The sequence below is a fragment of the Aulonocara sp. 'chitande type north' Nkhata Bay genome, linkage group LG3 (assembly GCF_057382095.1).
Source record: "Aulonocara sp. 'chitande type north' Nkhata Bay isolate Kocher_YH1m ecotype deep benthic linkage group LG3, A_spYH_male_GT1.1, whole genome shotgun sequence".
In the NCBI taxonomy this organism is placed as follows: Eukaryota; Metazoa; Chordata; class Actinopteri; order Cichliformes; family Cichlidae; genus Aulonocara; species Aulonocara sp. 'chitande type north' Nkhata Bay.
Genome location: NC_141346.1, coordinates 73,606,793 through 73,619,436, shown reverse-complemented (window position 1 = coordinate 73,619,436; position 12,644 = coordinate 73,606,793). Strand labels below are relative to the sequence as shown.

Below are 12,644 nucleotides of genomic sequence, written 5' to 3'. Positions count from 1 at the left end.
CTGTACGTGCTACTCTGGCAGTAAAAGATTGTTTTTGAGGCGAAGAAGACATGGTTTCAACTGTTTACCATCCTCAAGGCCCATCATGAATTTCTGGATGAATGTGTTAACCAGGCTTTTTGGATAGTCCAGATGTAAGACATAAAACAATCGGAACAACAAGACAAATGCATCAGCCCACTTGGGAATGTCGCCAACCACAAGCTCATCTTCCACTACAGCTGCTGCACTGACTACAACATTATTAAAACACAATAAAAAAAAAAAAAACTTACCTCGGAGCTTAGCGATAACTGTGTTTAATGCTCAAATCCCACTTCAAGCTGTTCGAACGAAAAGAAAAACCACAACTGAGACAGCTAGCTTAGCCCACATTTACACCGCAGCGGTTATTAGGTTAATATGTAAAACATATTTCGCCAAAACGTAACCATTACCATATCACAACGCTTATGGTGAAAATAAGTAAACCACTGGCAATAATAATTCCCAACAACTGGTACGTGGCTGCCACTGGCATTTTAGGCAGACCCAGGACACAATGGAAACATTATATCTCTTGGCTTGCCTGGGAACACCTTGATGTTCCCCCAGACAAGCTGGAGGAAGTGGTCATGAAGAGGGTTGTCTGGGCTAATCTGCCTAGGCTGCTGCCTCCTTGACCGGCCCTGGATAAGCGGAAAAATATAAATGGATGGATGGATGACTAGAACATTTGTTATTGTCTTAAGAGATTGACCAACATGTAGCCAAATATCCATGCTTTAAAGAAATGAGACGTAATGTTTTGCATTCTTTTTCCAGAACATTTTCCTACGGTATGTCAACGTAACCTTAAATCCACCCTGAAGAAGAAGTTCCAGTGTGTGTTTGAGGGCATCGCTAAAGCAGGAAACCCAACCCTCCTGAATCAGATCTACACAGAGCTCTACATCACAGAGGGAGGGACTGCAGAGGTCAATGATGAACATGAGGTCAGACAGATTGAAACAGCATCCAGGAAACCAGACAGACCAGAAACAACCATCAGACAAGAAGACATCTTTAAAGCCTCACCTGGAAGAGATGAACCAATCAGAACAGTGCTGACAAAGGGAGTGGCTGGCATTGGGAAAACAGTCTTAACACAGAAATACAGCCTGGACTGGGCTGAAGACAAAGCCAACCAGGACATCCAGTTCATATTTCCATTCACTTTCAGAGAGCTGAATGTGCTGAAAGAGGAAAAGTTCAGCTTGGTGGGACTTGTTCATCACTTCTTTACTGAAACCAAAGAAGCAGGAATCTGCAGCTTTGAAGACTTCCAGGTTGTGTTCATCTTTGATGGTCTGGATGAGTGTCGACCTCCTCTGGACTTCCACAAAACTACAATCCTAACTGACCCTAGAAAGTCCACCTCAGTGGATGTGCTGCTGATAAACCTCATCAGGGGGAAACTGCTTCCCTCTGCTCGCCTCTGGATAACCACACGACCTGCAGCAGCCAATCAGATCCCTCCTGACTGTGTCTGCATGGTGACAGAGGTCAGAGGGTTCATTGACCCACAGAAGGAGGAGTACTTCAGGAAGAGATTCAGAGATGAGGAGCAGGCCAGCAGGATCATCTCCCACATCAAGACATCACGAAGCCTCCACATCATGTGTCACATCCCAGTCTTCTGCTGGATCACTGCTACAGTTCTGGAGGATGTGCTGGAAACCAGAGAGGGAGGACAGCTGCCCAAGACCCTGACTGAGATGTACATCCATTTCCTGGTGGTTCAGGCCAAAGTGAAGAAGGTCAAGTATGATGGAGGAGCTGAGACAGATCCACACTGGAGTCCAGAGAGCAGGAAGATGATGGAGTCTCTGGGAAAACTGGCTTTTGATCAGCTGCAGAAAGGAAACCTGATCTTCTATGAATCAGACCTGACAGAGTGTGGCATCGATATCAGAGCAGCCTCAGTGTACTCAGGAGTGTTCACACAGATCTTTAAAGAGGAGAGAGGACTGTACCAGGACAAGGTGTTCTGCTTCATCCATCTGACTGTTCAGGAGTTTCTGGCTGCTCTTCATGTCCATCTGACCTTCAGCAACTCTGGAAAAAATCTGCTTGAACAGAAACAAATAACCTCCAAGAGTTTTAGCTTTTTAAACCAAAAAGAATCTTTTCACCAGAGTGCTGTGAACAAGGCCTTACAGAGTCCAAATGCACACCTGGACTTGTTCCTCCGCTTCCTCCTGGGTCTTTCACTGCAGACCAATCAGACTCTCCTACGAGGTCTGCTGACACAAACAGGAAGTAGCTGGCAGACCAATCAGGAAACAGTTCAGTACATCAAGGAGAAGCTCAGTAAGAATCTGTCTGCAGAGAAAAGCATCAATCTGTTCCACTGTCTGAATGAACTGAATGACCGTTCTCTAGTGGAGGAGATCCAACAGTCCCTGAGATCAGGACGTCTCTCCACAGATAAACTGTCTCCTGCTCAGTGGTCAGCTCTGGTCTTCATCTTACTGTCATCAGAAGAAGATCTGGATGTGTTTGACCTGAAGAAATACTCTGCTTCAGAGGAGGCTCTTCTGAGGCTGCTGCCAGTGCTCAAAGCCTCCAACAAAGCCCTGTGAGTAAATCTGTGATCATGTTTATTTTTAAAATGTTGATTAAAAGTGGTCATAGATTTCTTCCATGACAGATCCATGTCCTAAAACCATGAGCCAGAGTAGTTGTATAGTATAAAAGAAAAAAGGAGAACTTTTGACCACAATATTGTAACTTGAATACTTTTGATACAGCCTTTAAAAATAAAATTTATGAACAGAATCGGTGACAATGGGCAGCCCTGGTGGAGCCCATCACCCACCGGACTTATTGCTATCAAACGTATTGCCGGCTATGCCAACCAAGCTCTTGCAGTGGTTGTAAAAGGATCGAATGGCCCGTAGCAATGGCCATAAAATGTTTCTCAGTTTTATTATTTTCAGTCACATCTGTTTTTGATTATTAACTGAATATTTTAAAATTCAGGCTTTTTATGTTATACAAAATATATTTTCTTATGTCTTGTATTGATTCTGAAGGAATAGTTTTCATCAGTATCGCAGATACCAGCCTGAATTTTACTTTGTATTGGATCAGAAAGGAAATCAGTGGCATCACACATCACTTACAGCAACTTCAGTACCTCTTCATTTTAATAAACTGGGGGAGGTGCACCAAGATTCAGTATGAGATAAAGAATTATTTTTAACTGTAAGGTTGGAGAAATCTGTTGTTGGAAATTGGAAGAACAGGTCATCTTAAAAATCACTGCATTGTAGTTTTATTCAGGCCCCTTCAATCTGTGATCGCTGTTGCTTTGCATTGTAAATGCTACTATTACAAAAGTCACAAATATTAGTGTATGTGTGTGCTATTGGGTAAGAAACCAAAAGAACAGAATCTACCAGCACCTCACTGATTTCTGCTTAAAAACAACAAAAAAGCAATAAAGCTCTGATTTGTTTGGTTGATCTTCTCTCCCTTCCCGCTTGATTTCAGACTGAGTGGTTGTAACCTGTCAGACAGAAGCTGTGAAGCTCTGTCCTCAGTCCTGAGCTCCCAGTCCTCCCATCTGACAGAGCTGGACCTGGGTAACAACAACCTGCAGGATTCAGGACTGAACCTTCTGTCTGCTGGGATAAAGAGTCAATACTGCAAACTGGAAACGCTGAGGTCAGATCAAGCAATATCGATTTTTCTTTTCATCAATTAACATCATTTAATCAATTTCATTTGGAAAAAATTAACATTGAGCCAGTGTATTTTTTTTTTTTAATGAATCCATGCAAGTCACAGTAAACTGCCACATTTGTCTTTTGTAACATGAGGCATAAGGATTCCAGCATGTCCTGAAACAGTGTTGAAATATTGTAAATGTAGTAGCTCCTCATGGCACCATGAATATACTTGAACACAAGTGTTTCATGTCTTCTTGTCATCCTTTCTTCAGACTGAGTGGCTGTAACCTGTCAGACAGAAGCTGTGAAGCTCTGTCCTCAGTCCTGAGCTCCCAGTCCTCCCGTCTGACAGAGCTGGATCTGGGTAACAACAACCTGCAGGATTCAGGACTGAAGCTTCTATTTTCTGCAGTGGAGAGTCCAAAGTGTACGCTTGGGATTCTCAGGTCAGGATTCAGTCTTTTCTGATGATGATTTAAAACCTGAGTCAGGTCGATAAATGGCTTACTCATTTACAACAGACATGATTTGTTAAATCACCTTATATATGTGTGCTTAAGTTTTGTGGTGCTCTGATTTATTGCCCGTGCTGTCTTTCAGTTCAGCTTTGTCGAGTCTCTGGTAGGATTTCTTTTACATGACCTGTGTAAAAACAAAACAGGAAACACATTAAGCTGAAGTAAGATGCACAATTTGACAAATGAGGCACAAATAATGTTGCTGCTTTCTGGAAAGTGCGTCTAAGAAGACCCAATGGAGAAAGTGAAGAGAAAAATCAAAGATTAAGAAGAAGAAAATGGCAGAGGCAGTTTCTCTTGGACTGCCTGCAGATGGGGCGAGACTCTAGAAACAGGGATGATTGGAGAAAATGTAAAGAGGCCATATGATAAACAAGGAGATGAATACTCTGGTGTTCTGGGGATAGTGGGAGTGAGAGGGAGAGATGCCAGTAAATGATTTCAGAGAATCAGAGCTAAGAAACCAAAGCAAGTGGGAAACTACAAACATGTGGACAGACTCATAATTAGGCCAAAGACACATTAAAACAATTATTACAGGTTTAGAAACGGATGGATATGAAGGAGCTTAGCATGAATTTGCATTGAGGAAAGAATAGCAACGAGCATCAGAGGAAACAGTTAGGAAAACTAAAAGGATGTACTGGCAGGAATACTGCAGTACTTTAGGAAGAACTACACCAGTTAAGAACATGAATGCAGACAGGAAACAACAGCAGCTGTTGTAAAGTAAATTCAAACTCCTTCATTAAATGCAGCTGGTTGAGTTGAAAACAATGGAGACTGATTGTGTTACGTTGTTTATTCTCTATAGAAATGGAGCAGAAGGAGTGCATGCAGAGCTGGACGTGGGCTGAATATACATGCGTGTATCTGTGTTGTCTGTGAGCAGAGAAAACAAAGCGCTGGAAATGTCCAGTGTATCATAAGCCAGCCAGTCCTGTTACTGCAATTCACTTCTTCACCAGAAAGTGTCACCATCAGGCTTCAACAGCAGTTTCCAGTATTAATAGTGTTAATGAGCTCCAGGTAGTATGGATGGGAAAATGTAGAGATGCTGGGCAAACAATATGATCAAATCCACAGTGGGAATAATTGAAGTGATGACGGCAGGTGTAGAGAACAAAAATGAATCATATTGAAATGTTAAATCAGGAAAATCCTGGAGAAGAGGATAGTTCTAATGTTCAGTTTGTAATGTTTGAATTCAAAGCAGCTCTTAAGTGCATAAAAATGACTTCACCTGGGAAGGATCAGGTGTGTTACATCATGATGAAGCAGTTAGAGGAGGCTCTGCTGCTCTTCTATAATAGAATATATCAGGAAGCTGGAAAGAACTGTGAAAGCAGGGAAAGACCCCACTAAGACCACAGGTTATAGGCCTACAGCTCTAACATCTCATCCAGGGAAAGTCATGGAAAGACTGTCAGTGGACAGACTGATGTATGTGACTGAAAGAAGGCAGCTGTTTGCACCTTCTCAGCAGGGGGAGGAACACCATGGACCCAGCAGTCAGTTACAGTCAGAGATGAGGAAAGCTCAGTGCATTAGGAGATGAGGTGTGGTTTGTATCAGCCAACTTAAATGATGGAAATGAAGGAGCTGTTCCTGGTTAATATTCTGTGTTTGCTAACAGTACCACAGACCCAGGCCTAATCTGTCATCTGTTAACACGTCCAACATCTCCTCATTTATTGGTGGATAATCCACTAACTTGTTTTAATGCACAAGTTCATGTGATGTGTGTGGCTCGCTGCTGCTGATACAAAGTTGGAGGTAAACAGGTCGGCTAAAAAAGCTGAAGGGAGATGGCTCATAACAAATGACCGCCACTTTATTAGGTCACGGGTGAACTGTACCTGAGACAGTGGGCACTGTGTACCGAATAAAGTGTCAGCCATGGTAAATGTGTTTCCAAGAGGAGAAAACCAGCTGGCAGCAAAGGCAGGGAGGTGTCCTTTCCACCTAAACAGGAGAGGAATATAAAGATAATGAAGGTCACGGTTTGTATTTCATTCAGTACAGTGATGTACTGATCTAGGATCAGTCCAATCATCAGCAGTTTGATCCACGTATGGATTGAAGTGTGTTTGTGAAAATGTTGGACTGTTCCTTTATCAGTGTGTAACAGTGTGTGTGTGAGAGCCATGTAATGTCCATGTGTGCATGCTGACTGTGCTGCTCTGACCCCCCTCCTCCTTTCAGGGTGGAGCCTGCTGGAGTCCGATGGTTGAGACCAGGTCTGAGGAAGTGTAAGTGTGTTTTTAATGGGATTCATGAAAACAAAGCAGCACACATTCAACCATCTTCATCATGTCAGGAGTCATCATCAAAGTGTCAATCAATGAACAGATGATGGATCAATAACTGCAGCTGGATTGTGTTTGTTCTCTCCATCAGATTCCTGTCAACTCACAATCGACACAAACACAGTGAACACAAACCTCCAACTGTCTGACAACAACAGGAAGGTGACATGTGTGAAGGAGGTTCAGTCATATCCTGATCATCCAGACAGATTTGATGGTTTTTATCAGCTGCTGTGTAGAAATGGTCTGACTGGTCGCTGTTACTGGGAGGTCGAGTGGAGAGGAGACGTTTGTATATCAGTGAGTTACAGAAGCATCAGAAGGAAAGGAGGCAGTGCTGACTGTTGGTTTGGATACAATGATCAGTCCTGGAGTCTGTACTGCTCTGATGATGGTCCTCAGTCTGTCTGGCACAATAAAATACAAACATCCTTCTCCTCCTCCTCCTCCTCTGTCTCTAACAGAGCAGCAGTGTATGTGGACTGTCCTGCTGGCACTCTGTCCTTCTACAGAGTCTCCTCTGACACTCTGATCCACCTCCACACCTTCAACACCACATTCACTCAAACTCTTTATCCTGGGTTTAGACTCGGTTCCTTGTCTCGTGGTTCCTCAGTGTCCCTGTGCTGAGTGGAGTGTAAAGAGTGTCTCCTGTTACAGAAACACTCTGACTGTTGAACAGATAGTTCAGTCTGTACATGTCTGTCTCTTTCACTCACAAACACGTTTTCAGATTCATGGATTCAATCAGTTGATGTTTGAAACTCTTCTAAATGATTCCTTGTAAACTTCTTCCTCTTCAGTCACAAACAAACAGGAAGTGATGTCACATGTGTTCCTGTCCACACAGCAGAATAAGTCTATTGCTGACAGTGATGTACAAACAGAGTGAGCATTTCTGAGGCCCAAAATAAACTGAGTAGTTCACTGAATGAACAATGGACTGTGAGCTCAGTTCCTTCATCATTAGTATGGATTATATATGTATATGTATTATATTAGTATCATATATATCAGGTGCTGCTGCTTTCAGTCATTGTGCAAATGTGCTGTTTGTAAGCTTGTAAAGCTGCAGTCAGCTGAGACTGAAGAAGTCACCTGATCAGTGAGCAAACGTTTCTGAAAACGTCCAGATGAACAGAATCAACCTTTTGGGATCAGCCAGCAATGCAGCATCATTGTTGTTCAGCTTCAGAGGTTTGCAGGAATGAACTGATGACCAGAAACAGCTGCAAAGTCCAAGAAAATACCAGCTGGAGTTCAGCTGCATTTGAAGAAGTCAAAGAAAAGTAAGGATGGCAAAGGGCGACGTTTTCTTCCAAAGAGCTGCAAACATGGTCGACGCCTCATTAGAAGAATCATCTGGACATTTGTGAGGAACTCTAACCAAGAAAGCAACGTCACACAGATCCAACAGACAGTTTCCATGACTGCAAGTGTTGAGTGGAAAAATGCTACATTGCATTATTGCATCCTCTCACCACAGGAGGCGCTGTTGGCACCACTGATTGCTGATCAGCTGTTCTCTGATGATCTGATTGATACTGTGAATAACGGGACTCACTGAACTCTGTGACACAGTGAAGATTACAGAGTTGAACTTCACCCTTTAAGACTGACCACAGAACCAAGTCCGCCAGAGCTTTTGTTATATTTTTACATGCTGTGGAGCCATTTGTGGGAGCATTTCAAGTTGCTATACATCAATACAACTGTTATAGCCCTAATTTTAATAATATGTATGCATTAAGTCCATAGTAACTACATAAATTGCAAAAAAAACCTCTGCTCATCCATCTCTGTGAGTATCAGGATACATTTGGTTCATAATACACAGAAAAATCAGAGTTATTACCTGTAATAAATGTGAAAGATTCCTGCAGTGATAACCAGGCAGGACTGAAACACATCCAAGCTGTCACCACGGTAACAGCACCGTCCATCCACAGGTGAGGGGAGGAGCAAAAAGAGGGACTTTGACCATTTTATACTAAAAACACTCAACTAATGTTTCTAATATGAAACAAATAAGCCCACATTAATGTGAGCGTTTATTAAATAATAATAATGATGATTTCCTCCTGATCTCATTTCCACAGCAGAGAAAACTGTGGTGTATATTGAGGTGGAGGGTGTGGTCTGTGGCTCAGGTGTAGAGTGAGGGTGGGGTGCACCACAGCAGCATGCTGGGACTGCTGAGGGTGGAGGAGGGAGTGATGATGACATCAGAGCTGCAGCACAGAGACCAGTGAACACACAGTCTGTTCATCTTTGCATAGATACAATATACAGCACAATATTGAATGACAGACACGCTGTGGGAGCTTCCACAGATACACTGACGTCAGCATCCAGAGTCCTCCTGCTGCTCCCCCCTCAGAGCCCCGTGATCAGCACCAACACATTCAGTTAGATGACAGAGTCCAGCTGCAGCTAGAATCAGCTCCCCTCTGTGAACAACAGCACAGCGTCAGTGTTTCACACTCAGTGAAAGGAGGAAACAGCAGAAGAACACCATGTGTGCTACGTTTCCCAGGACACACTACAAACTGCACAAATACAGAGCAGCACGTGGAAGGACCTGGAGCTGCATTTACAGAGCTGCAGACAGCGTGATGTCCTGTATGGACAGGTGGAAGGAACCAAGTCCTCAGCTGGAACACTCGTGTTTGTCCACAGACAGGAAACACAGCAGGAAACTTCCTCACAGAAGTGCAGCTCATGGATAACACACTTCCTGTCAGTCAGAATGAGGCTGCAGCCAAACACAGAAAGGTGTTTTTGTCCAGATGAGCCCAGAGAAGAAACACGAGTGTTCACAGACATCAGAAGCTCAGAGAGGTGAAACATGAGGTTGGAGTCCTCGTCAGCATCCAGAAGAGCTGCTGTGAAACCCTGAGTACTCATGACAGACTCTGATGGCACAAACACATCATGATTCAAACAGAAAGACAAACATGGAGCTCCTGATCCTCCTGCATGAGAACAAGCTGACATGAGCGCTGTGTCTGAGAGTGTCTCCCTGTCACAGTGACAATAACACAGCTGCTGCTCACAGTCATTAAACTGACCTGAGGTCAGCTGTGCTCCTTACATATGAACCATGTGACCTCACATCAGTGCTGTGGATGACTGTAGTCATAGAAGAGTAGAGCTGTAGCAGGTGGTGTGAGGAGGAGGTGGTGTATTCTAGTTAACGCAGTACTGAAACACTCCAGCAGAGGGCGCTGTTAAGTCCTTATTGTAACACAGTTACTGTGTGCAGTTAGACTTCATACATAATCTGCACTTATTTCCATCAGACATGCTGTCAGTAAATCATTGGTTTCTATACATTTCTAAACACAAAACCTCTTCACACTTCTAACATGCACATTTACACAACTAAATGGCAGTATTGATGAAAAGAAACACATTCAACAAATCCATTTAAACCTTAAAACAAACAAAAGGAAGCATCTCTATGGACAAACAAACCCCTCCACTTGGTTTGACCTGCTGATGTCATGTGTGGCATCAGCAGGACTTTAAAATGAGGAAATGCCGGGCGGGCGTTTCCCCACACCTGACCCTCATGAAGACTGAAAAGACAAACAAAGTAAGAACAAATGACTTAATCTGTAACATAATAAAATGTAAAGAAACATGTAACTGAGTATTCAGCTTCATTTGCAGAATGTTTGATTTGCCAGCAACTGAATGCTTCCACACACAAACCCGGCATAGTGAGTGAAGCAATGTTACTTAACAAATAGCAAATCATAGCAAATACATAGAAACAGAATAATGTGTTTAATATGCAAAAGAAGAAGAAGAAGTAAAGACATATGGGACAAATGGAGACCATTGCAGCTCATCCACCAGTGGGGTAAAAAGAGCAACCAAGAAAGTGGCAGCCTGCACGGCCACAGATGTGCTGGAGGAGCTAGAAGCTCTACCCATGGAGAAACTCCTGGAGAACCTTGCTAAGCCTAACAGGGGACAGGTACTTCTGCCCAACCTGGCAGCCACAAAGTGAACTCATTTAGGTAAAGATAACCACATGCACCTAACCAGCCTGCACCAGCCTGACATTTCTTCCTCCTAAGTAAAAACCAATGGATGGATTGAACTTAGAGTCTCAGCTCAGTTTTCTATTTTGACCACCTACACCCCAAGATACTCTTTTAAAAAGTGTTGTTTTCAGATCCCTTTGAAGTTCATAAAGGGCCTGTTCATTTTCATTCAGATGTTTTATTACATAAATGTTACTGTTTTCTTTTGATTTATGCTCCCACTACACTGCACCTCTACAAACAACAATGCCACGGACTGTCAGCTGCTTTTACATGCTGTGAACATGAGTAGGTTTGATCAGAGTTTCAATTATCAAAGAAAAGACAAACTGAGCAAAAAGAAGGAAAAAAAGACCAACTTCTTCCCAACTGACAAGAAAAATACTCGTCATGTTTTCATAATAAAGGATCAGGCTCCCCATTTATGACAGCTTGGACCAATAATGTATGTTACACTGATGCTACTGTAGAGACAGGGTCAACATCTCTATTTAAATATAATTAATATACAAAACACAATAAAAGTTATACATGAATTATTCATTATTTTTACTATTGATAAAATTCATGTATACTAATCAAAGTTATACATGAGTAACGACATTATTAATAATGATTAATAATAATAATTCTAATGCCAACATGATGACTGTTCATAGCTCCTGCTTTGAAATACTGAACTTAAACATTGACCTGATGAAAGATCACAATTCACAGTGGCCCACTGTCAGAATCATTCTGAATATAAACTCATCGAGTTAATCTGAACCTTTCTCAAATGTGCTGTGAATAAATGCTGCTGCAAGCCACTGTGGGAAAGCTGTGTTATTATCATGGAAACATCTGTGACACATTCACAGAGGACGAGGACACAAAGGGACGACACGCAGAGGCTGTGTTAAAGTCAAAAATCCAAATCTTTAGTCCTAAACAGGCAGTGGTTACAAACAGGAAGACGAGCAGTCCATTAAACAGTCTACAGGGTCAAACATACAGAGAATTCAAACAGCTATTAAAAACAAATAACTGGACACTGAAAAACTTCAGTGATGTGTGAGGCACCAAAGGGAAGCAGCTGAGTATATTCAATGAATTCTCTTCAAATACAAAGACAGAAACTCCTACAGGCAGCATGCAAACTGAGCAGGATACACAAAGATCAGAGATTACAAAATAAATCAGAAAAGGATTTCAAACTTACTGAGAGCAAGGCCTCTGTTACAAATCTGTCTAATAGAAAAACATGCTGTACAGATACAATACGCTCAGTGTTCATGGTCATTTAAAAACTGGCTCTACCTGAACCACTTCAATATTTTATGAAGTCACTGAGTCGACCATTTCTACAGTTTGTTTCCTTCATTGCAGTTAGAGTGCGGCTGGTAAGGATGAAAACACACACAGAGCGTAAATTGTCTTTGTTAGTAACAAACGTCAGCAAAGAAAAGACAAAACACACAAACACTCTCATGATATTCATGAATCATTAGAAAGCATCCAAACATTCTGCTCGTGGACTTTTACAGTCTTATTTGCACTCGCTCATCTTCATAATCATCCTGATCAATACATGACAGGGGAGGCTTTGAGGTAGGCGGGGCTCTCTGCTGATGTCAGCATGAAAGGCAGGACCAGCGTCTGCCACATGTTGGTGAAACATCACAGTACACTGGCGTGGTTTCCTTTCCAGATGTTGGACGTTTGACACTTCAACGTTGAGGCGAACAAGAAGACACAGTTTTGGGTCGGGTTGCTGCAGGGTTTCTAACTGAGCAAAAGCAGAAGCACACAGACCAACAGGGATCAGATGCTGAGTGTTAGAGGAACATCTGTGCTGATCACTGAATGCTGCTGTGGTCTCTTGTTGAAGTTGGCTGGTGGGACAGTCTAATAGTGATATCCTGCCCATCGGAGGAACACTTTTAAAAACACATGCAATACTTTGTTTGTATTACAGTCACAGTTTATGTTATTTTTGTCCTTTAAAAGTGTTGCTGTACTATAAAGTCCTATAATTTGAGGCTAAAACGGCTCAGAGAGTCTCTCTCTCAGAGGATCTCCTTTGAA

The 12,644-nt window shown here is 42.4% G+C and overlaps 1 protein-coding gene across 1 annotated transcript in view; it reads left to right on the top strand.

Moving 5' to 3' along the window:
* The window catches only part of LOC147336975 (protein NLRC3-like), a 465,583-nt gene that overhangs the window by 14,280 nt on the left and 438,659 nt on the right, over nucleotides 1–12,644 (top strand). The gene's annotated exons all lie outside the window — the stretch shown is intronic.